Genomic DNA, 22500 nt, shown 5'->3' on the forward strand with positions numbered 1-22500 from the left:
TTTTTTTTTTTTTTTTTTTTTTTTTTTGGTACATTAATTTTCAACCACCTTTGCCTTTGTTCTGAGCTTCAATTAATTTTTCTCTGATATCTTGTCATGTCTTTAATTGTCTTAATATATATAAAAGAAAGGATTTAGATCTGTTGAAAAGGAATATGTTTTTATTTTTTAAATTTCGCAGTTATTGTTGTTGTTGTTGTTGTTGTTGTATTTTCTGATTATAGTTCGAATTTATCGTAGTATCCTTTTCATTTAATTATATATCACATATAAATGTAATAAGTTTAATAATTAATTCATACGAAGAATTACGTTGAACTATATAAGAAGATAATGAATATAAAGTATCATAACTCATTTATAAACTCATGTATAAAAGAAAAGCTTCGGTTTAGTTTAAAACATATAAAAAGTTGCAATGATTCGTTATATTATGAAATATTTAGTTTTTCTTTTTCTTTCTTTTTTTTTTTCTTCTTTCTCTTTTCAACACCTTAGTGAACATCATTATTAAATTAAAAAAAAAAAGTTGTCTTTCGTCATTCAGGATCAGCTGATCGTATATTCATCGATTATTGTCGTTAATTAATTAATTAATTAATTATTTATTTATATATTTATTTTTTCTTCTTTTCTCTTCTTCTTCTTTTTGTTCTTCTTTTCTTCGACGTCATAAACATTAAAATATTATTGCTTAGAAAATATCTTCGATATTAGCTGAGTCTGAGTGAGTAAGAGTCGAAATATTATTATATATTCATATTGAAAAAGTAAAAGAAATGAAAAAGTTCCTTTCTCTGGTTGTTTCAATTTCCTTATAGTATTGCTACTAGGTAGTAAATAGTTAAGTACCGTAATACTTAATTTTCCTTTTTGTTATGTCAAGAAAATGGCAAAGGGCAGTGAGATTATTTATCATATTACTTTTTTGCCTATGGAAGTTCGAACCATTGCACATAAACCCAACCCATTGTCCCTTAGGAGAATTGCAAAGAGAAGAAATAAGCTCCTATAGTTTTTAAACGTGTAAAATATTCTCTTATTCTAGGGAGAGACATTCGTTTCTTCGGTTTCGTTTCAAGAGAACTAGAGAGACGACCCAATAGGCGACTAGTTTTCAATTTTTCGGGTTTCTTTTCTTTTCTTCTCTTTTCTTTTCTTTCCTTTTCTTTTCTTTTCTTTTCTTTTCTTTTCTCTTTCTATTTCTTTTTCTTCAAAAAGTGCCTGCCAAAAGTACGTAGGCAATCTTTAAATGTAAATCATTCCTTTTTGTGAGTCTTTCAAGGCCTTGCAGTTACGCATGTTTATTTTACAAGGCAGTATTTTTCGTACTTGGCAATGATTTTTTTCTTCCTTTTTTTCTTCCTTTTTTTCCTCCTTTTTTTCTTCTTTTTTTTTCTATTTTTTTTTTCTATTATAATCTGAAAGACAGAAATAAAAAAAAAAATAATAAATAAAATAAATAAAAAGACATTGGCCTAAGTAGTCGTGAAAAATTACTTATTTACTTTAGGCCAGTTTAAAAACTTTACCACATCAACTTTTGACCAAATTTAAAAGATCGACCTCTGATCCATGTAAAAATTTCTAATTCACTTTAAGACTTTTCGCTCGCCATCTGCATGTCTATTTTCAATTGCTATTTATTATATCTGTACTTTTGAAAAAAAGAATGTATATATATATATATATATATATATATATATTCGCTTACTTTTATATTTGATAAAAATGTTATGTTAAATAGGACGACTTTTTCTTGTTGTTCTTTTTTTTTTCGATACAAGAACGACTTCGTTCGAATTATTGTTGTTACATTTTTGAGAAAGTAATTATCGAAAATTAATTATTTAATGTTTGGACGAAAGCGGACGAAGCGAAGTTCGCGAGCTTAGCGAAAAACGCGACGAAAACGTCATCCTCGTGTGACACGTGCACGGAGAGAGAATCAAGGCGAAAGCAAAAGAGAAAGAGAGAGAGAGAGAGAGAGAGAGAGAGAGAGAGACCGGAAGATGAAAGTTCAATGGCTGATCGTCCTGAAGGACTCTTTCCCACGGTTTAGCAATGAGTTCCTATTTACTTGAGCACCGACATCGATCTTTCTTCTTCTGTTTTTTTTTCCTTTTTCTTTTTTTTCTTCTTTTCTCATCCTTTTTTTATGGTCACTGTTTTAAGTAGATCAATGTCGAACCTGTTTAGAAAGGTTTAAGATAGCAAAAGAAAAAGAGGAATAAAAAAGAAAAAGAAGCAATAGATTCTTAATAATTTTTCTTTTTTCTTTTTTTTTTTTTTCCATTTCTTTATTATTAATAAATTATTATCATCTTCTTTTCTCTTCGTTCGAATAGATTTTTTTTCCTCTTTTGTATTTTTTCTTTTCTTTTTTTTTTTTTTTTTTTTTCTTTTCCCATTCTCTCTTTCCCAATAAAAAATTTCTTTTTTCTCTTTTCTTTTCTTTTTTTCTTTTCCTTTGACTTTTGCAAGGGAATGTTTTTTTTTTCGTTCTACTATCTCGCTGTCCTTTTATTTTATTTCTTTTTTCTTCTTTTTCTTCATCGTCATTCAATAAAATTCGTGAGTGAGAACGTGAGCGTAAAAATTCTTCATGTAAGTATCCTTCGGAAAGGTTCTCGTACGTACAATGTACCTTCGACGTCTTATGTATACGAGAGTCGCATGAATTTTTATGTTCGACTACGATCTGCATATAATGACGATGCTGATTGGGCCGGACGTGGCGCACCTCTTTATCTCGATTTCTTCATTTCTTTTTTCTTTCTTTTAATCTCTCTCTTTCTCCCTCTCTCTCTCTCTCTCTCTCTCTCTCTTTCTTCCCTTCCCTCTCTTTTTTTTTTTATACACACACACACACACATTCAAGAAATAAAATTCATTAATCGTTATAATCGACGAACGGATGCACCGAATGATTCTTTCTCTCATTTTTTATTTTTTCTTTTTTTTTTTATGTTCTCTCCTTCCTTCTCTCACTCTTTTTCTTTCTCTCTCTCTCTCTCTCTCTCGCTCTTTTTCTCACTGAAAGATTTGACACGATGAAACACGTGCATGGGAGGGTTTATCGTCTCGTCATAATAATTATTATTATTAAAAAAATCGTTTTCTCTTTTCTCTTTCTCTCTCTCTCTCTCTTTCTCTTTCTCTCTCTCTCTCTCTCTCTCTCTCTCTCTCTCTCTCTCTCTCTCTCTCTCTCTCTTACCTCCCGCCTAGAGAACACATTAAAAGTTCAAGATGGCGATGTCATATGGCACCAGAGATATATGTATCTCTATACACTTCATATATTATAACGAGTGCTCTTCGCGAGAAAACACAAATAAACAGAAATTATCCGTTTATCTTACGTATGCATATCCTATATGCATACGTATATCGGATTAGAAGTATAGTTTAGTTTGGTATCTCTCGGCCTGGTCATAATTTAGAAAATGTTAAGTGTTACTCTTTTTCATGAGAATTTTCTTGCTCTTTCTTTTTTTCTTTCTTTCTTTTTCCTTTTCTTTTTCTTTTTTTTTTTTTTGTTTCTTTTTCTTCCAGTCATTTTTTTGCTCCACCAGTTGGAAGAACATCTTGGCAAGATGCTCTCTCTCTCTCTCTTGTAGGGACCTCGAGAGGAATCCTTCGAAAAGTAGGACACTTTTCTAGGATTTCTCTTTCTTTCTCTCTCTAGTTCTTTTTTTTTTTCTTTTTTTTTTTTCGAAGAAAAACGTTCGAAGTTACTGCGACACTTGTTCACCATTTACGAATGCTGATATTTTGTTTAAAGTTCTTTACGATTGGGCCACCCAACGATTAAGATTTTCTCAGAAGGAGCTAATAATTTTCTTTCAAAAGATTTTTCCTTATATTCAATATAAAATAACATATTATATTATCGTGTATTTTTTTTCTTTTTTTTTTCTCACTTCTTTTTTTTCTCTCTCTAAGAAAAAAGAATCATACAACAACGTCATTAATTACAATAAAATGATTAAGTCGTTTTTTTATTTTATTTAAAAGGCAAAAAAGAGAAAGAAAGAAACAAGGGAATCGTTTTGTCGAATCGCAAAAATCATGTGCGATCTATGATCCATGGTAAATTAATAATAATAATAATAATAATAATAATAATAATAATAATAATAATAATAATAATAATAATAATAATAATAATAATAAAAAAAATAAAAAAAAGTCCTGTATCTTAAAAAAAAAAAAAGAAAAGAAAAAAAAAGAAAGAAAGGGAAAAAGAAATATATATTCAGAAAAAACAAAAATGTATAACATGCCATATCAACATGATTGTGCATTATTCGAAAAGATAGAGAAAAAGAAAAAAAAAAAAAGAAGGATGATCGTCACGCTTATCGTTATGATCAAATACACGTCATGCACTCTATCCCACATTATTAACACCCTTTTGAATTTTCCACGCGTATGATCTACAGATTATGGTTTCGATATCGCATAGTCAGACTCGGACCGTCTCAAAAATTCCCACAGAAAATATTACAGTAGAACGACCACCGTCAATGAAGCTCCGTAAAGTGGCACGAAATAGAATAAGGGCAGCATGCCTTTCGTGGGTTTCACGGGATGTATCACGGGAGGTTTCACCATAGTAATTGCATTTATACTATATAGACACTACATATATGGAGGTAGGCAGATGTTTCTCTCTCTCTCTCTCTCTCTCTCTCTCTCTCTCTCTCTTTTTTTTCTTTCTCATTCTATGGGGTCGCGTGACGGCAGAATCTTTCTCGCGATATCTCGTGGTCCTTTAATGGCCCCTATAACACACACAAACACACACACGTACATAAATACGCGCGAACAAGTAAATACACAAAACATACACACACATACATAGATGTATGTATATTAACAGTGAAATCACGAAAGCAATACGATCGTTTATTAATCGTCGACAGCCAGCATGATCGATAACCTCCACGATTATCTCCCGTTATCTTCGGAAAAGAGATGATAATATCGTGATACGGCAAATGGTTTATTAAGCCAAACCTTCTGTGTAAATTATTTCTTCCTGTGTTAATCACTTCTCTCTCTCTCTCTCTCTCTCTCTCTCTCTTTCTCTTTCTCTTTCTCTCTCTCTCTCTTTTTCTCTCTCTCTCTCTCTCTTTCTCTCTCTCTTTTTCTCTTTCTCTCTCTCTCTCTCTTTCTCTCTCTCTCTCTCTCTCTCTCTTTTCCTCTTTCTTTGATAATTTTAATTAGGCTTCGTATTTAAAAAGTATATCGTCTTATATTATGTTTGAGGAATACAAAAAGAAGGAAGAAAAAAAGATTAAAGAAACAAAAAAAGGAAACGAAAAGAAAGACAACATGAATGGCGATGATTCAGGGGGGATTAAATTCTTTCATTTTTCTTTCTCTTCCTCTCCCTCTTTCTCCCTCCTTCTCCCTCTCCCTCCTCTCTCTCCCTCTCCCTCTCTCTCTCTCTCTCTCTCTCTCTCTCTCTCTCTCTCTCTCTCTCTCTCTCTCTTTCCATACATTTTATACATATATGTGTTCTTGATTTTTCCTTTTTTTTTTTTTTTTTAGGATCAATACCAACATGAACGATCATATGAACGATCAATTTTAATGAGAAAATTAATGAATTAATTAACAGATGAAGATAAGAGCTGTTCAATGTGACACATTTCAACATCACAAAAGTAAGTCCTCCAATTTTTATCCTTATTTATAACTTTCTATAACCAAATTGATTTTCTCGTGTATAAAAGGAAAAAAATTATTTAATAGGTGAAAGTTATAGTATGTAAGGTGCGATTATACTGTAATAATTACAATTTATATTTTTTTAAGTCATATAAAAACTACTAGCCGTGACGTAATAATTAATTTTCTTTTTATAAAAAAGAAAAAAAAAAACAAGAAAAAGAAAGAAAGAAAAATCATTTTTACAAATTATGTACATATGATTACATATCCTTCAAAATTGTATCTTGTTATATTTCTTTTTATTTATTTATTTATTTATTTATCTTTTTTTTTTTTCTTATATTTATAAGATAAATATTCCATGAGTGCATACAAAAATCATATTATGTGACGAATTCTAATCCTTTTTAAGATACATCGACTTCCAAAGTTTTTATTGAATCATGTTTAGTACAACATCCTTTTTCTCTTGTGAAAATTAAATTATATGAACGTGTTAAGAAACCTTATAGAAATACATATGCACACACACACACACACACACACACACACACACACACACACACACACACACACATATATATATACCTATATTTTTTAAAAATTGTTAAAACCATAACAAATGATTAAAATAATCCATAGAATTGTAACGAATTAATTCTACAGTATTGAACATATTTTTGCATATATCAGAATACGACGATCTACTGTGTGTGTAAATACGAATTTGAACTGAATGAAGGAATAAGAGTGAGAAGATAGGAGAGATTGAGAAAAAGAGGAAAGTAAAGGAGAGAAGAAAGGAGAGAGAATTAAAATGTCACAAATCAGGTTATTGCACGATATAAGATATCCGTAGGATCGTTGTAGGTAGTTCTTGAAAGTTAAGCACATTTTGCATATATCAGGACATGTTGATCTACGCGGAAATGCGAATCAGACTGAGTGAAAGAGTAAGAGTAAGAGAGAAGAGGTTGAGAAGAGGAAAGGAGAGAAGAGGAGTGGAGAGGAGAGGAGAAGAGAGGAAAAGAGAGGAGAGGAGAGGAGAGGAGAGGAGAGAATCGAGAGAGCCGACAACCGTTCTGCCTGTGAACGGAAGACGCCCCGGGTAGGCATGCCCAATGAATTCGTCTGCGACCGAATGGTAATGTTACTGCGTGCGGTCCTTATGCCGTGTCGGCTTGAGCACGACAACTCTCAAGAGAGAGGAAGAGAGAGAGAGAGAGAGAGAGAGAGAGAGAGAGAGAGAGAGAGAGAGAGAGAGAGAGTATGAGCTTAGCTAAAGTGAGAAAGAGAGAGAGAAAGCGAGAGAGATTCACTCTCTCTTACATTGTCTATATACATATATCTATATATCTATATATCTATATATCTATATATATATCTATATATGTGTATATGTGTGTATGTATATACATATACGTACGTATGTAACCCAACAGCATTGCCGTTTGCAATTTGTTGTCTGGGCTCCAATTTGCCAAGTGAGTGGCCGTGGGCGCTACCACCGTCGCTTCCGACGGATATTCGGCGTCGAAAATTGCCAATTGTTTCAATGGAACTCGATTCGTATTGTTCACCAGCGCGCACGCACATAGACACACACATACACATAGAGACAGACGTATCTACATATGTATATATATTTATATTCTTTAGTATAAGAACTTCACGCAGGGAGACTTTTAACGTCAGATAAAGTCAGGGATCAGAAAGGTTCAAGCCCTCAAAAAGAAGGGCTCGATCCTTTTTCTATTCGACCTCAATCTGAACTTTTTTCATTGACTCTTAACGTTATTTCCGATAAATCGATCACTTTTTCAAAATGTGTTCTTTCAGTATGATTATATATTTTCATGATTATACGATGGAATATACGTATATTTTATAATTAGATATTATATTAATATTATATATATATATATAAATTAGGATAATCGTTGTTGCGATACTTGTTTGTAGGTATTTGTTTTATAAAATGTCGAATGAAAATTTTTCAGATTAAAATTGAAATTGGTATTAGATTGAATTTTATGTGTCAATGTTGAATTTTGTTAAAACATTCTCAAATTCGAGATATTCGATCGGCTATTTTATTATAAATTTAATAAATTAAATTAATCGTAAATAGTACTTGTTTCACGGGATCCATTAAATGTTTTATTCAAACATTAGGATTAGACTGGCTTAATATTATCTACGAATTGAGTTTCGAGTTCTAATTCGATAGATTCCACAGGGATATTTTATACATTGAAATTTATTACTTTTGTTATGGGATCGTAGAAATTTTTCATTCAATTATTAAAAAATTAAAATTATATCTAGAATCTGTGTACGTATGTGTGTGCGCGCGTGAGGGCGCGCGCGCGCGCGCGACTTAATCCTCTCAATAAGTTGAATGTTACTTTTTTTTTTGTTATTTTATTTACAAAAAAAGAAAAAAGAACCGTAATGTATAGGACTGGAGTTTATAATAATGGATCTTCGTTACCTTCGCGAATGACTTATGCTAAGCTATGTGGCAATACCGATGATGATGGTATTACCTTCTTGAGAATTTATTGAACCACAGGAGCGTTCATCTTAATCCAACTCTATCGTCTCTCTCTCTCTTTCTCTCTTTCTTTCTCTCTCTCTCGCTCTCTCTCTCTCTCGCTGTCGCTCTCTCTTTCGTTGACTTCTCAATCAAGAAAAAGAGAGAGAGAGAAAGAGAGAAAGAGAGAGCGAAGAATAAGTTAAGTTAAGTTTCCTCAAATGATCTATGGCATTCGGGAGGAAGGTCATGCCAGGTCAGATAAGCGTAGAAAGTTACGTTGATTATTAATGCGAGAATTCAAGCCATTCAAACTAAAGAATAACAACAATAACAATAACAACAACAGCAACAACAAAGACGACGACGACGACGAACACTAGTCCCTTCAATTCTATCGGCAAAATATTTCCATTTAATTGGACAGCCAACTAACTATCGGCAAAACGTAAAGCTAGCTTTGACATACTCGTCGTTAGGCTCGTTCATCAATCTGGATGGTGACTAAGTATTTTTGAGATACTCGTGTCACGTTAGAATGTTGGTATTAAACGTTATCAAGAGAGATATATACGGGTACATATGTCGCACAAAATGATTGGTGAAAACAACCATTCGAACATTTTTTTTTCTTTCCTTTATATATATATATATATATATATATATATATATATATATATATATATTATTATTAAAAATTTATATTTATTAAAAATTTTTTAAATATGTATTTACGTATATTAAAGATAATACATGCGTACATATACGTACAGTGATATTTTTTATGTTCATTGTTCGTATATATATACAGATTGAGCGAAAAGTTTGTATTATCTGAAAGAAAGAGAAAAGAAGAAGATAGGATTATCCCCTAAAAAAAAGGGGAATAATCAATTTTTAAAAATTATTTTAAAACTTTTCACCCTCATCCTAATATATTTGTTCAAATCAAAGATCTCATGAAAATTCATAATGACTAATAAAATAATTCGTATATAATATACATGTATGTATCTATGTACTCATAGAAATTCATAACGTTCAATGTTCATGTAAAGGTTCATGGAAACAATGGATATAATATTCAATGTATAGAATATAGAATGTATAGAACGTAAGACACACGTTCGAATTTGAATATACAGAGATAAAGATGAAATAGACAAGGAAATCAGATTGTAACTGTTATTCGATCAACGAACTCGTCCACCTTGATCGTTACTGTAAATTCATTCGTATTCTATTGGTAAATGACGATAGATAGTCTACGTGACCAGGTAATACCTTATCGAAGGACGGCATGAAGCTGCTTCCGTTTCTAGTAAAATCGAAGGACGTCCTAACATTTACGTACAAATGTATGTACATAGTACATACGTATGTGTGTATGTATCCATGTATGTATGTATATATGTATATATATATATATATATATATATAGGTCTATGTGGTGTATACTTGTTATACGTGATCTACCGATGGAATTCTAACGCTTCTAACGCTCATGAGGAAAGAAACGGTTTCAACGGTCGACCCCTACGATCCCTAAGGCCATACATCACTATATAACTTCTCTTATGTACATACATACATACATACATATATATACATACATACGTAGAGTCGGTAAGAACATTACTATGATGTTTCTTCGACGAGTAACAACTTGAAGAAAAAAAAAAAAGACAAAAAAAAAATGCTCTACAATTAAGTATCATGTTCGTGTCGAAGTGTAGCGTGACTTGTGGTTACCTGATGGTACGCCCCACAAAACGCTCTTTGTAATGCATACACAACCCTATGAAATAAACTCTTATCACGAACCTTCAGAGTTACCTCAAAGGCAACCCTTTTGACTCTTTGAACTTGAAAAATTTCAAGAAACGTTCGTGGCCCGACTGATATTACAATAATAGAAATATTTTCACGATGAAACGCCGAGAAAGAGAAAAAGAAAGAAAAGGATCGGGGTGGAGGGTGGGGGGATGGAGGGAACAATTTCTGTGAAAAATTGCGATAGATCGATTTCGATTAAATAAAAGGTTTTTATAATTAAAAAAATAATGGAATATTTTTAACAAAATTTATTGATTTATATTCGTTAAACAAGAAATTTCTTAGTCGTTTGATAATTCGGGTTCTTTCGTTCCTGATCAGTGAATACAAAATTGCAAAATAATTCTTCGGTCGTCTTGTTTAATTAACCGAAACAGGGTGAGACCCGCCATCAACGTTAGACGCGTTATTGAATAATTTCATTGAAAGTGTCCAAAAGACACTTCGTCACGGTTAATGAAGTTCGTGTTTATGCCAGGAGGATTCCCTAGAAAACGAGGAACGTTTACTAACGTTCGTTCGAAATAAGGGAACTTAAGGAATAGAAAGACGTTACGGGCTGAAGATTTTCAAGCCCACCCCCTTCAAGGCAGCAATTAGAGTAATTTAATTATTTAAGACATCTGGTGTATTGCTGTTGAGGAGAGGAAAAGAAATGAAAAGGAAAAGAAAGAGGGAAGGAGGAGAGGAGAGGAGTGGAGTGGTAGGATGGGGGTGGGGATTGAAATTGGGGTTGGAATTGGGGTTGGAATTGTTGGACGCGTGCCATACGTCTAGAAAAGAAACCCTAACTCCTTAAATTCATCGCCAAACGTCGAGTATGGTTGCTATCTTAAAATCTTCCTTTCTACGTTCATCGAAGACGTTTGATGCGTTTCTGCGATTAACATATATGTATTATGTATATATGTATGGATGTGTATATATATATATATATATATATATATATGCATATGTGTATGTATGTATGTATGTATGTATGTATGTTATATATGTGGGTTATAGTAGACCCACATAGGTGGTGTATGGCACGCGTGTAGCACGTGCGTTTACTCGCAACCGACCGGTAGACTTGGATTAATACTTATGCACTGGTGAACCGAACTGTAGAAAAAGAAGTATGAAGTAGAAGAAGTAGTAGAAGAAGTAGATAAAGATGGTGGACAGAAGACATACGAGTACATCGTGACACGATGCCTTATGTTCAAGAGTGGCCTCTTTCGAAGGCACTCATTGGAAACCTGTCATTCTATGGAATTTCAACGTTCTGTTTTCTTTAAATTGATGATTATCGTACATGAACGTTGGTTTACTCGTACTGCCAACAGTTTGTCAAAATTGTGCGTATGTGTGTGTGTGTGTGTGTGTGAGTATGTATGTATGTATGTATATATGTGTCTTCTTTCTCTCTCTCTCTCTCTCTCTCTCTCATTTTTTCTTTTTTAACTCTCTTTTTACATATTTTTAATGATAGAATTTTATTATAACGTACACGATAGTTCGTCATTTTTTATAATAGCTCAGAATAATTCATTATTAATTCACGATAGTTCATTAATCTGTTGAATATCTTTCATGATAGTTCATAATTGTTCGTAAAATATCTCGTAATAGCTCGTAATCGTTATAATCGTCACAGTTCGTGTGACGATTCATGTTAAGCTCAGGACTCGTGTTAGACATAGAACATCTGTAAAAAAAAAAAAAAAAAAAAAAAAAAAAAAAAAAGAATAAAAAAATAAAAAAAATAAAAAAAGAAAGGAAAACACGTAATTATTATTTCAATGAAAAAAAAAAGAAAAGAAAAGAAAAAAAAATATAAGAAATTACTGAACAATTAAATCATCGATCTATATATAAAGTTTCGAAACGGAATGAAAATCGTCAATATTATTCGTATGTCGAAAATATTCGTTGGAAGAATCAAAAGATCGTTGAACGATTTTACGTTAGGACGTGAGATTACCGTTCTTTCTCTAAAGATCAAACGTCTTTGCCCCCATCCCCTACCCCCCCCCCCCCTGTTGGAAAAGGGACCAGGAGCATGTGTAGACAGAAAGAGAAAGAAGGAAAGAAAGAGAAAGAGAAAGAGAGAGTATGTATGTATATCAAAGAATAAGAGAGAGAAAGAAAAAGAAAAAGAAAAAGAGAGAGAGAGAGAGAGAGAAATGCAAGAAAGAAGAGAGCACGTGCCATAGCACACCTGCGTTTTCAGGGATATGCCATAGGTAAGTCGGGCACCTGGCGAGACTCAGACAGTCTCTTTTTTTCTCTCTCTCTCTCTCTCTCTCTCTCTCTCTTTTTCTTTTCTTTTTCTACCCTCTAAAGTAATACTATTCTCTGATGCAAGAAATATTATCGAGAGAAAAGGAAGCTAAAGAATAAAAGGAGGAAGGGTCGGAGCTTCCTCGTAAGGGCAAGGATCGTAAAGACGATAAACGAAGTCGATGAAATCGTAAACGTGTAGGATTCGATACACTCGTTAACAATCGAGAACAATCAATTGTCGAATGCTTTCTTAAACTTGATTCAAGATAATTCAAAGACACCTACGACTATTTAGCAAGATAAAGAAAAATGGAGAGTAATAGAGAGAGAGAGAGAGAGAGAGAGAGAGAGAGAGAGTGATAAGTTTTTATTAAAGTAAATGTTGAATGTATTTTCTTAAAGTTACCAATTCTGTTGTTAGCTCGTCAGATTGCAATAGAAAAAAAAAAAAAAAAAAAAAAGAAATAAGAAAATTCAACCTCCTCTGTTATGGTTTATAAAATACGTTGGGCAGCTGTTGGCTTATTATTTGGGATCAACGTCTTCGAGTTCCCATCAAACGAGCTTTTTTTCTCCTTGTTGGTACTCCTTGGTCTCTCTCTTTTTCTTTTTTTTGTTTTTTTTTTTTTTATTTTTCTATCATTATTATTATTATTATTATTATTATTATTATTATTATTATTATTATTATTATTATTATTATTATTATTATTATTATTATTATTATTATTATTATTATTATTATTATTATTATTATTATTATTATTATTATTATTATTATTATTATTATTATTATTATTATTATTATTAGTATTAATATTATATTTGGACAAAATATAAAGGGGGGATGGGGAAATTGAAATGTATGAAAATTAAATCTGATAATTGAAATGTCCTTTAACAATTTTGAATTATAAACGTACGTTGGATCGTATCTCAATTATCTTTTATCATAATCGTATAGTTTACGATATTATTGAATAATTACAAAATATTTGTCATTTGTAAATAATTCTATTGAATCGAGAAGAAGTATTACGCTTTAATATATTAATACGATTGTAAAAGTGTATTAATTATGTGCATACGTTGAAAAGGTTGCAAACATTTTTCTTTTCTTTTTTTTTTTTTTTTCATTTCTTTTCCTTCTTTTATCGTTGTGTCTCGTCGAAGATGAAAGAATAATTTGCATCGAACGAATTTGCTATCCCCTCCCCCTCTCTCCCCTCTCCCTCTATCCGTCGACAACCAAAACGAAGACTTGAAATTATTTTAGGAAAAAAAAAAAAGAAAAAAAGAAAGAGAGGGAAAGGGAAAAAGTGGAAGAAGAAGAAGAAGAAAGAGAGAGAAAAAAAAAGGAGAAGAAAAAAATATGTTGAAGTTCCGCGATATAGTAGTATGAAAGCATTAACGTATGATACGTTATTTCGTAGGGCCCCCCACCCCACTACAGACTCTTTTTTCGAACCCTCCTGCTGTGAAATAATTTCAAACAAGGAGGACAAACCAACTGCGAGAGGTGAAAAGACGTTACGTTACGTAGTAGTAGTAGTAATACTAGTAGTAGTAGTAGCAGCAGTAGTAGTAGTAGTAGTAGTAGTAGTAGTAGTAGTAGTAGTAGTAGTAGTAGTCATCATCCTCGTCGTCGTCATCATCGTCGTCAACTTCGTCGTCGTCGTAGTCGAAGGGCTCACCCTTAGCATGACAATAAGACATCTGCTTGGCACGAGCTTCCTAAGGGTGCTAGGAGTATAGCAGGCAGTATGTGGTAGGGCCCACCCTTAAATGAAATCGCCATGCTCCGTCGTGGACGGATAATCTACGATGCGAGGAGACGCATGAAGAGAAAGAAAGAGGAAAGGAACGTAATGCTTCTCCCGAAGAAAACGCCAAGGGTTCGTGCATTGATCTTCGTCGTAGTCGTCGTCATCGTCGTAGTAGTCGTCGTTGTCGTTGTTGTTGCAAACACCTGGTCTGGCTAGCTTGCTTGCTTGGTTACTTGCTTACTTGCTTGCTTGCTTGCTGACTGACTGACTGGCTGGCTGGGTGGCTGGTTGGTTGGTTGGTTAGTTGGTTGGTTGGTTGGTTGGGTTCTTTGCTCGTTTGCTTGGCTGGCTGCATCGCCACGAGTCGTCGTTTCTCGCTTCATTTCATATCCACATTTCTATTGACATTTTCTCTCCGTCTTCTTATATTATCCAAGATTAACAGACGAGTAAATGTACAAGTAAATGTTCAAATTTTTCTACCTCGATATCTTTGAAATATCAATTTCGATCTATCGATTATCATTAATATCATTATTTTGACGATCGTTTTGATCTTTTTGATACTTTCTCTCTCTCTCTCTCTCTCTCTCTCTCTCTCTTTTTTTTTAATAAATTTCACGATAAATAAGTAGTGTAGATAGAGATAAGCAGGAGCCCATGTTGTGTGCATAGATTGTTGATTAATGATCGTTAGAATTAGGATTAGTACTGATTAATGATATTAATTTTTGTGAGAAAGGGAAGGGAGAACGATTACAACGTTTTGCCATATTGAAGAAGAAAATGGAAAATAAATGTTTTAGATATTGTTTGGATATTTTTCTTGGAAAATTAAAAAAAAAAGAAAAAAAAGGAAAAGAAAAAAGAAAAATTACTTTCGATGTATGTACATCGCGGACATAGTAATGCCGCCGCCATTATCCTCGAACACAATGGACATTACCTTACGAACAATGAAAGCTCCTCTCACACGGTTGTCTCGCATTCTCTCGAGGCAAGTGCAAAAATTGGAGGAGGCTCCTTTTGCTGCGGGGTAGCCATATGGCGTGAATTTGATTAATTGCCTTCCTTGGCAACCACCGCGCGTTGGATCTTCACCTGCACGCGCGAACGCATGCAATACGACTACGATGCTTTTATGAATGATCAAACGGGGAGAGGGAGAGAGAGAGAGAGAGAGAGAGAAATAGGTAGGTAGATAGATAGTGAGTATAGAGATAGATAGAAACACAGCGTGGAACGTTATTACGTGGAAGACGAATCGTTTTCTCTAGAATTTATCACGTAAACGACGAATAGAAATTGTTTAACAAGTTGTTTGATCAACGTTATACGATTGTGTCTCTACGTTATGACAACCTACCAACGATTGTTTTCCTTATCAGAAACATTTATAAGTCCGGTACTATCCATAGTTTATGATTCTACGTGAGAGGAACGTTTGATATCAGAGACCTGATAGAAATATTAATTAACGTTGAATAATAACGCGTTTAACCGATGATGTAACCCCATGGATAAAATCGATCAATTTCGTAAGATGATTCTCTTTCAATTTTTCTTTCTTTCTTTTTTTTATTTATTTTTTTTTCTTTTTCATTTTTTTTTTTTCTCGTTACGAAATAAAAACGTTAAATGTAAGAAAGAGAGAACAAAAGAATAAGATTTAATTATGATAAATCAAGAGGAATGAAATTTTTTAGAAATGCTTCGTAATAAAGAAACTATAATTATTGTATTATTAGGTGGAACGGAAAGTAATGTCGTTTCTGCGCATGTCGATATTTGATTGTTATTAAAAATAAAAACTTGTTAAAAATGTATTCGTTTGAATTTAATTTAAAAACAATTTCAAATTAAATTGAATTTAATTTAAAGCGACATTACTTTCCGGTCCACCTAATATATTGTCGATTTAAATGGATTGAACGATGGGAAATTGTAGATATTAATTTGAATAAAAAGGAGAAATTAAAACGAACGATTAATTAACCGATGGATTAACAAATGATTGATTTCTTTTATGATTAGCTATATATGTATATATATATATGTATATATTATTTATATATATATATATATATATATATATATATATATATATATATATGCATAGAGAGAAAGAGAGAAAGAGAGAGAAAGAAGAAAAAGGCCATTGGAATTTTAACGTCGGGACGAATGATTCAAGACTTGTACTTTACTTTACAACGTTTAACATTTTGACGAGTCATTTCTTCATCTTTGCTTCTCTAGCTCTATATATTATACCTTACGGTATATATCTAAGATGAAATGCATGAGTATGCAAACTAAATGCACTATTCTCTTTGCGAAGATTTTCAAAGGAAACTCCGACATTGCATTCCGTTAGAACAGAACGTAGAACTTAGCGATAGTTTTTGATTCGACACGATCTCGCCATTGCGTTTACTTCTCAAGCACCATAGCTCAACGCCATTAACTCTGCTAATATTCTACGTAGGCATTAAACATTGCCATGAAATTACACAATGGGATGATTTTACGAAGAGATAGGTTAATCATTTTGTACGATACAAAATGATTTTATTAGTTTGCATCTATATATATATATATATACACACACACACACACACACACACACACACAAGCAAACAAATACACATATATATAAATTTTATCATTAATTTTTCTTTTACATTTATTAGATATTTTATTTATTTATTATTGAAAGTGATTTTATCGTTTAATAAAATTTTTATATTAATCCTGGTAATAAGCACATTAGATATCTAACTCTATGTACATTTTTATATTTATTTATTTAGAAGAAACTTAACAACGACCATGTCGGATTGATTAAAATGTTCATTAGATAATGGTAATGAAGATTAGAAAAAAAAATTCATCTCTCTCTCTCTCTCTCTCTCTCTCGCTCTCTCTCTCTCTCAGCTTTCTAATAATTATATTTTTCCAGTTTACTCACTATATCACCTGTAATAATGATGGCGTATCTTTAAATACGTTATTTAAATACAAATAGAAAAAAGAAAAAAAAAAAAGAAATAAGTACGCTTAGAAATTGATTAAGATATCGTTTGATTTTGTATAAAAGAATATAAAAAAAAAAAAATAAAAAAAAAATAGAAACACAATGAGAAAAGAGAGAGAGAGAGAGAGAGAAAGAGAGAGAGAGAGAAAGAGAAAGAGAAAGAGAAAGAGAAAGAGAAAGGGTTCTCGTTCGGATTGAAATTGGACGTACATTTAGGTCTTTCAGCTTTCGTCGAGGTCCGTCTGGTGAGAAGAAGAAAAAAAAAAGTAGAAGAATCATCATGATGGCGGGGGAGGAATTGGATTGGTGGGGGGATGAAGGGGAGGGGATAGAGTCAGCTCGTTAAAGAGATAAGCTAAGGACAGACGAATCATTAGAGTGAAGGAAACTCGGGCCACCCTGGCGCGCGTTCGCTTCGAGCGTTCGCTCGATCACTCTTTGATCGACGATTTATTATTATATACATATACACACACACACACACACACATATATATATGTATATTCATACATAATATATATATATATATATATACATATGTGTGTTTAGAGAAATGATTCAAATGTTGTGTGGTCATTGCATGCTGGCATTTAATCATCGAAACGTTAATATAACGTCGCGATAACGTTTACGATCATGAATAATCCCTATTACGAATTCAATCTTTTATCAGCCGGAAGTTCTTTCATTTTTATATCCTTTTTTGTTTTGTTTTGTTTTGTTTTGTTTTGTTTGTTGTGTTTTGTTTTCATTCTTCCTTTTTTTTTCTTCTTTACTTTTGTTCTCTTATTTTTCTCTCTTTTCTTCTTCTTCTTTTATTCTCTTTTTTCATTTTTTGTTTGTTTGTTTGTTTTTTTTTTCTTTTTTTGTTTTTTTTTCTTTTGTCCACCTTAAATTTTCTCTACCCTTATTATCCCAAGAGTAAACCGCGTAGATTTTTGTAGAATTGTCGTCGATTGTTGGAAATATAAGAGGACGACGCAGGATTCTCTATCATTGATTTATTAATATTTCACCTAGAATGCGTGGGGAGAGAGAGAGAGAGAGAGAGAGAGAGAGAGAGAGAGAGAAAGAGAGAGAAAAAAAATAGAAAATTTAAATGGAGGATTATAAAATAAATATATCTATACAGAAGATATTATGCTCGTAAAAAAGATTCTTAGGCTTGTAATTTTAAGAGATTTGAGAATTAAAAAAAAAAAGAAAGAAAAGATACAATTAGCCTATAAGAGTCTCGAAGAGGAATGATCATCGATATCAAAAAAAAAAGAAAAAAAACAAGAAAAAAAAAAGGAAAGAGTTTGGAAAAAATTGAAGTCAAAAGAATTAAACGAAAAAATTGATGATGTAGAAAGAAATTTACAAAAAAAAAAAAAAAAAAACAAAACAAAAGAAGAAGAAGAATGGAGAAAAACATTAGATTATTTTCTTTTCTTAAAAAAAAATATATATATATATAGAAACACAATCTACTTTTTTTTTTTTTTTTTTTTTTTTTAATTGCGTAGATACATTTAAATAATTTAATTTAGAAAATGATAGAGCATACTAATTAATATCAGCAGCGAAGTTTCACGCTAGACAGGACATTGAATTCTGTCTTTCGTTCTGTCAAATGTATCTATTCCAAGCCACTCGAAAGTGTTGCCATGCAAAATGCCATGTTCTATGAATAATACGACGAGTAAGAAAAATGGAAAGAGAGCCACGAGAGAATGGGGATTTTTATAATTTTAAACTAAAAATCAGGCCTCGGATTCGTCAGAGTTTAAGAACTCGTTTTCTATCTACATATATATATTTATATATTTCTACATATATATATATATATTTCTCTCTCTCTCTCTCTCTCTCTCTCTCTCTCTCTCTTTCGAGAGAGTTTTTTGAGTTTTTAAAGTTTTTTGAAACGATGACAAATTCGATCGGAATATTAGATCATTTTCCAATGAAATTTTCTAAATATTTATAATAATTTTTTTTTAATTCGTCATTACCACCACGATTGATATATAAAAAAAATCACGTTAGACGATTACCAATTTTTAATTTAATTGAAATATTATTAAATAATTTATGATAATTAATATAAATGATTTATAAATCTTTATAAGTCGTTGCAATTTAAACGTTAGCTCGATATAAAATTAAATTCATCGTAAAAAAGAAAAATATAATAATAACGTGATGTCAATTGCGTTTGATAATTCAATCGTTTAATTATTAATTTGTAGAAAGAAAAAGAAACAAATAGAAAGAATTAATATTTTGCATAATTTGTATGATAATATTAAAAAATCTTTCATGATATTTTAATTGACATTTCAATTCGTATTTTTTTTAAGCAATTAACGTTTTCTTCATTTTATTAAGTAGAAATCTAATAATGGAGGATAGATATGAGAAATCATTCGAAAAATTTACAGAACGAAGTTAAAACTTTACAAATGGCTCTCAAGCCTATCCCGACGATTTATACGCCATACTGTCGTAAGTTCATAACCTTCGTAGATCCCTTTAATGTACCGACCCTCACGGCTTACCGTCTCTCGTTCTTGCATTCATTGCTCTTATACATACGTATCTACATACATCGTACGTACGTACATGAACAGACGTATACACACACACACACACACACACACACATATACGTGCGCACACAGAAATAAATTTACACGTATACCAAAATAGAAAGGACGTCTATGTGCGTACAAGAAGAGGCCGGTATTAGTCAAGCGAAAGATTCATTATGATGTACAATAACGAGTTAAATAAATTTACAATTCTAGTGGCAAGTCTTTTATTGTAAAATGACCATCTTGAATATTCGTTTGATCTAATGATTCATATCGATCTTGTTTCTTTTTTCTTTTCTTTCTTTTGTTTTTCTTTTGTTTTTTGTTTTTTTTTGTTTTTCTTTGTTTTTTTTTTTTTTTAATAGGTATAGAAAATATATTTGTTAAGAGAGATTAAATAAATTTGATTGCCCTGTCCTTTTAATTTTATTGTTATATTAGTTTGACCGAAGATTAAAATTTAAATATAAATTAAGAAAAAATTTCATCGTGCGTTTGTTATACTAACGAATAGGTATAATTGATTTTTCATTTTTTTATTTTATTTTATTTTTTTTTTTTTTTTGTATCTTCTTGTAAGAGACATCGATCGAATTTATTATCTACTTATATTATTTTTATAATATAAAACATAATATATCTCTTCATTCCATCGTAGTCTCAACCAATATATATATATATATATATATATATATATATATATATATATATATATATTAATTAATCATTTTCAATCTCATCTATGATCTCATCTAACGATAAATAAATAAATAAATCTCATTTTGAAATTGAAAATACCAACCGATCGATCTTTCTATCTATCTATCTATACTTTCTCATAGTCCTTCATTTCGATTCCTTTAAAAGATTAGAATAACGATTAGAGAAGTGGAAGGACACGTCTCCTAACTGGATTCGTTGCTGCTTGTGTTGGACTTTCAGAATGGAGTCTTTTATTCGGCCAGTCGTAAGTTTGAAATTATGATAGGAGAAAATGAAGATATCGGTGATGATGATGGTGATGGCAGTAAGCAGGAAAGGAAAGAAAGAGAGAGAGAGAGAGAGAGAGAGAAAGAGAGAGAGAGAGACGAAGAGAGAGAGAGACAGAGAGAGAGAGAGAGAGAGAGATAGAAAGCTGGCAGAGCGAGAAACGATGAGAGAGGAATGCGGTCTCCTTGGACCTCAGAAGTTTCTTCCAACACAAACTCGATCTCACTATCTCTCTCTCTCTCTCTCTCTCTCTCTCTCTCATTTTTAAATTCTCTTTGTCTCTCTCTTTCTCTCTCTCTCTTTCTCTTACTCATTTTTATATAGTATCTATCTCTTTTGGTCGTTTCAATATTCCTTCTTTCTCTCTCTCTCTCTCTCTCTCTCTCTCTTTGATTTATAAATTCTATCCCTCTCACTCACTTTGCGATTCTATCTATCTATATATCTTCCTTACTCATTTTTATATATTCTTTCTCTCTCATTCATTTTTACATTCTCTTTTCCATTCACACATTTCGACGCATTCATTTATTCATCCACGTGCATGTATGTGTATGTATTTATCTATATATGTGTGCGTGTATATATATATATATATATATGTGTATGTATATATATAATGGAAGTAGTTTTCATCATCTCACTTTTCTCTTCGACACTTTAGATTTGAAATTGATCGGTATCGAGGCTAATTCGCGATATTACACCTGACATGTTAGTACCCTGCCGTGTAAATGATGATTCTCTAGCTAAAGAATCGCTTCGTACGATAGATTTATCATATACAAGGATGTAAGTAAATGTATTAGTCTTATAGATCGTGTATATCCGTCGTCCGTGTTTACGGACATGCGCGTGTGCGTGTGTGTGTATACGTGCGTCTGTATGTCCGTGCGTGCGTGCTTGTGTATAAGTTGATCGGTCTCACTTGCGAGATGCAAAGGCGTCAGTGGCTTAAAGGCTCTCTGAACCTTTTCAGGATGCCTTCACGAAGGTGCAACGCGAGGAGTCGACAGAAACCAAATCGAAAGGTTAGGGTCAGAGCAGCTCCACCTTCTTTTTCTCCTTCTCCTTCTTCTTTTTTTTTCTTTTTTCTTTTTCTTTTTTTTTTTCTCCTTTCTTTTTCGTCGTCTTATTCTTGCAAGTCACACCCACACGTACATCTACGTAAGAAATATTGTACGGTCACATATATTTAACACATATATATAATGTGTGTGTGTGTGTGTGTGTGTGTATTACCAATTACGAAAGAATTTTCAAATGCTTTAAGCATCATCAATGACATAAAATTTGTAATTAATCAATATTACGTATAATTATCATTATCGATATTTATTGATAAAATTATTATATATACGTACTTATAAAATTCTTAAGAAATTTCAATAGATAAATATACAATCGATCGATAAGCGTCTGTTAGAGTCATATTGGTCTAGGTCACGTCGTTCTTAGAACGTGTGATCTGGTATTAGTAAACATTCTTAATTCCTTTGTTCTTGTAGGAGAGGAAAAGGTCAATGCTTTAGTTACATTTAAACTCTCCTCTCGTTAATACGTAATTTACTTGTCTTATAATGTCGGATTAATCTCTTTTATAGAATTATTTCGAAATTTTTAGAGCACGTATTTTATAAATCCAATATCAATATTAATAATAATAATAATTATTTAGAACTATATTATATATTATGTATTTTTTTTTCTTCTTCTTCTTCTAATTGTACATCTAATTATCGTCATTGAAATTATTATTAACATTATTTATAAATAGATATATTTATAATAGAATTCTTAACAATATATCAAT

At 31.9% G+C, this 22500-nt stretch overlaps 1 long non-coding RNA gene across 1 annotated transcript in view; it reads left to right on the forward strand.

The window, feature by feature from the left end:
- Positions 1-22500, forward strand: part of LOC146872518 (uncharacterized) — a 96316-nt gene that overhangs the window by 4447 nt on the left and 69369 nt on the right. Inside the window, exon 3 of the long non-coding RNA XR_014983023.1 lies at positions 5560-5675. This is a non-coding gene — a long non-coding RNA (uncharacterized LOC146872518). The remainder of the gene's footprint in view (positions 1-5559; positions 5676-22500) is intronic.

Source organism: Vespa mandarinia, chromosome 15 (genome assembly GCF_050613455.1).
Source record: "Vespa mandarinia isolate Hongniang chromosome 15, ASM5061345v1, whole genome shotgun sequence".
NCBI classification, from domain to species: Eukaryota; Metazoa; Arthropoda; class Insecta; order Hymenoptera; family Vespidae; genus Vespa; species Vespa mandarinia.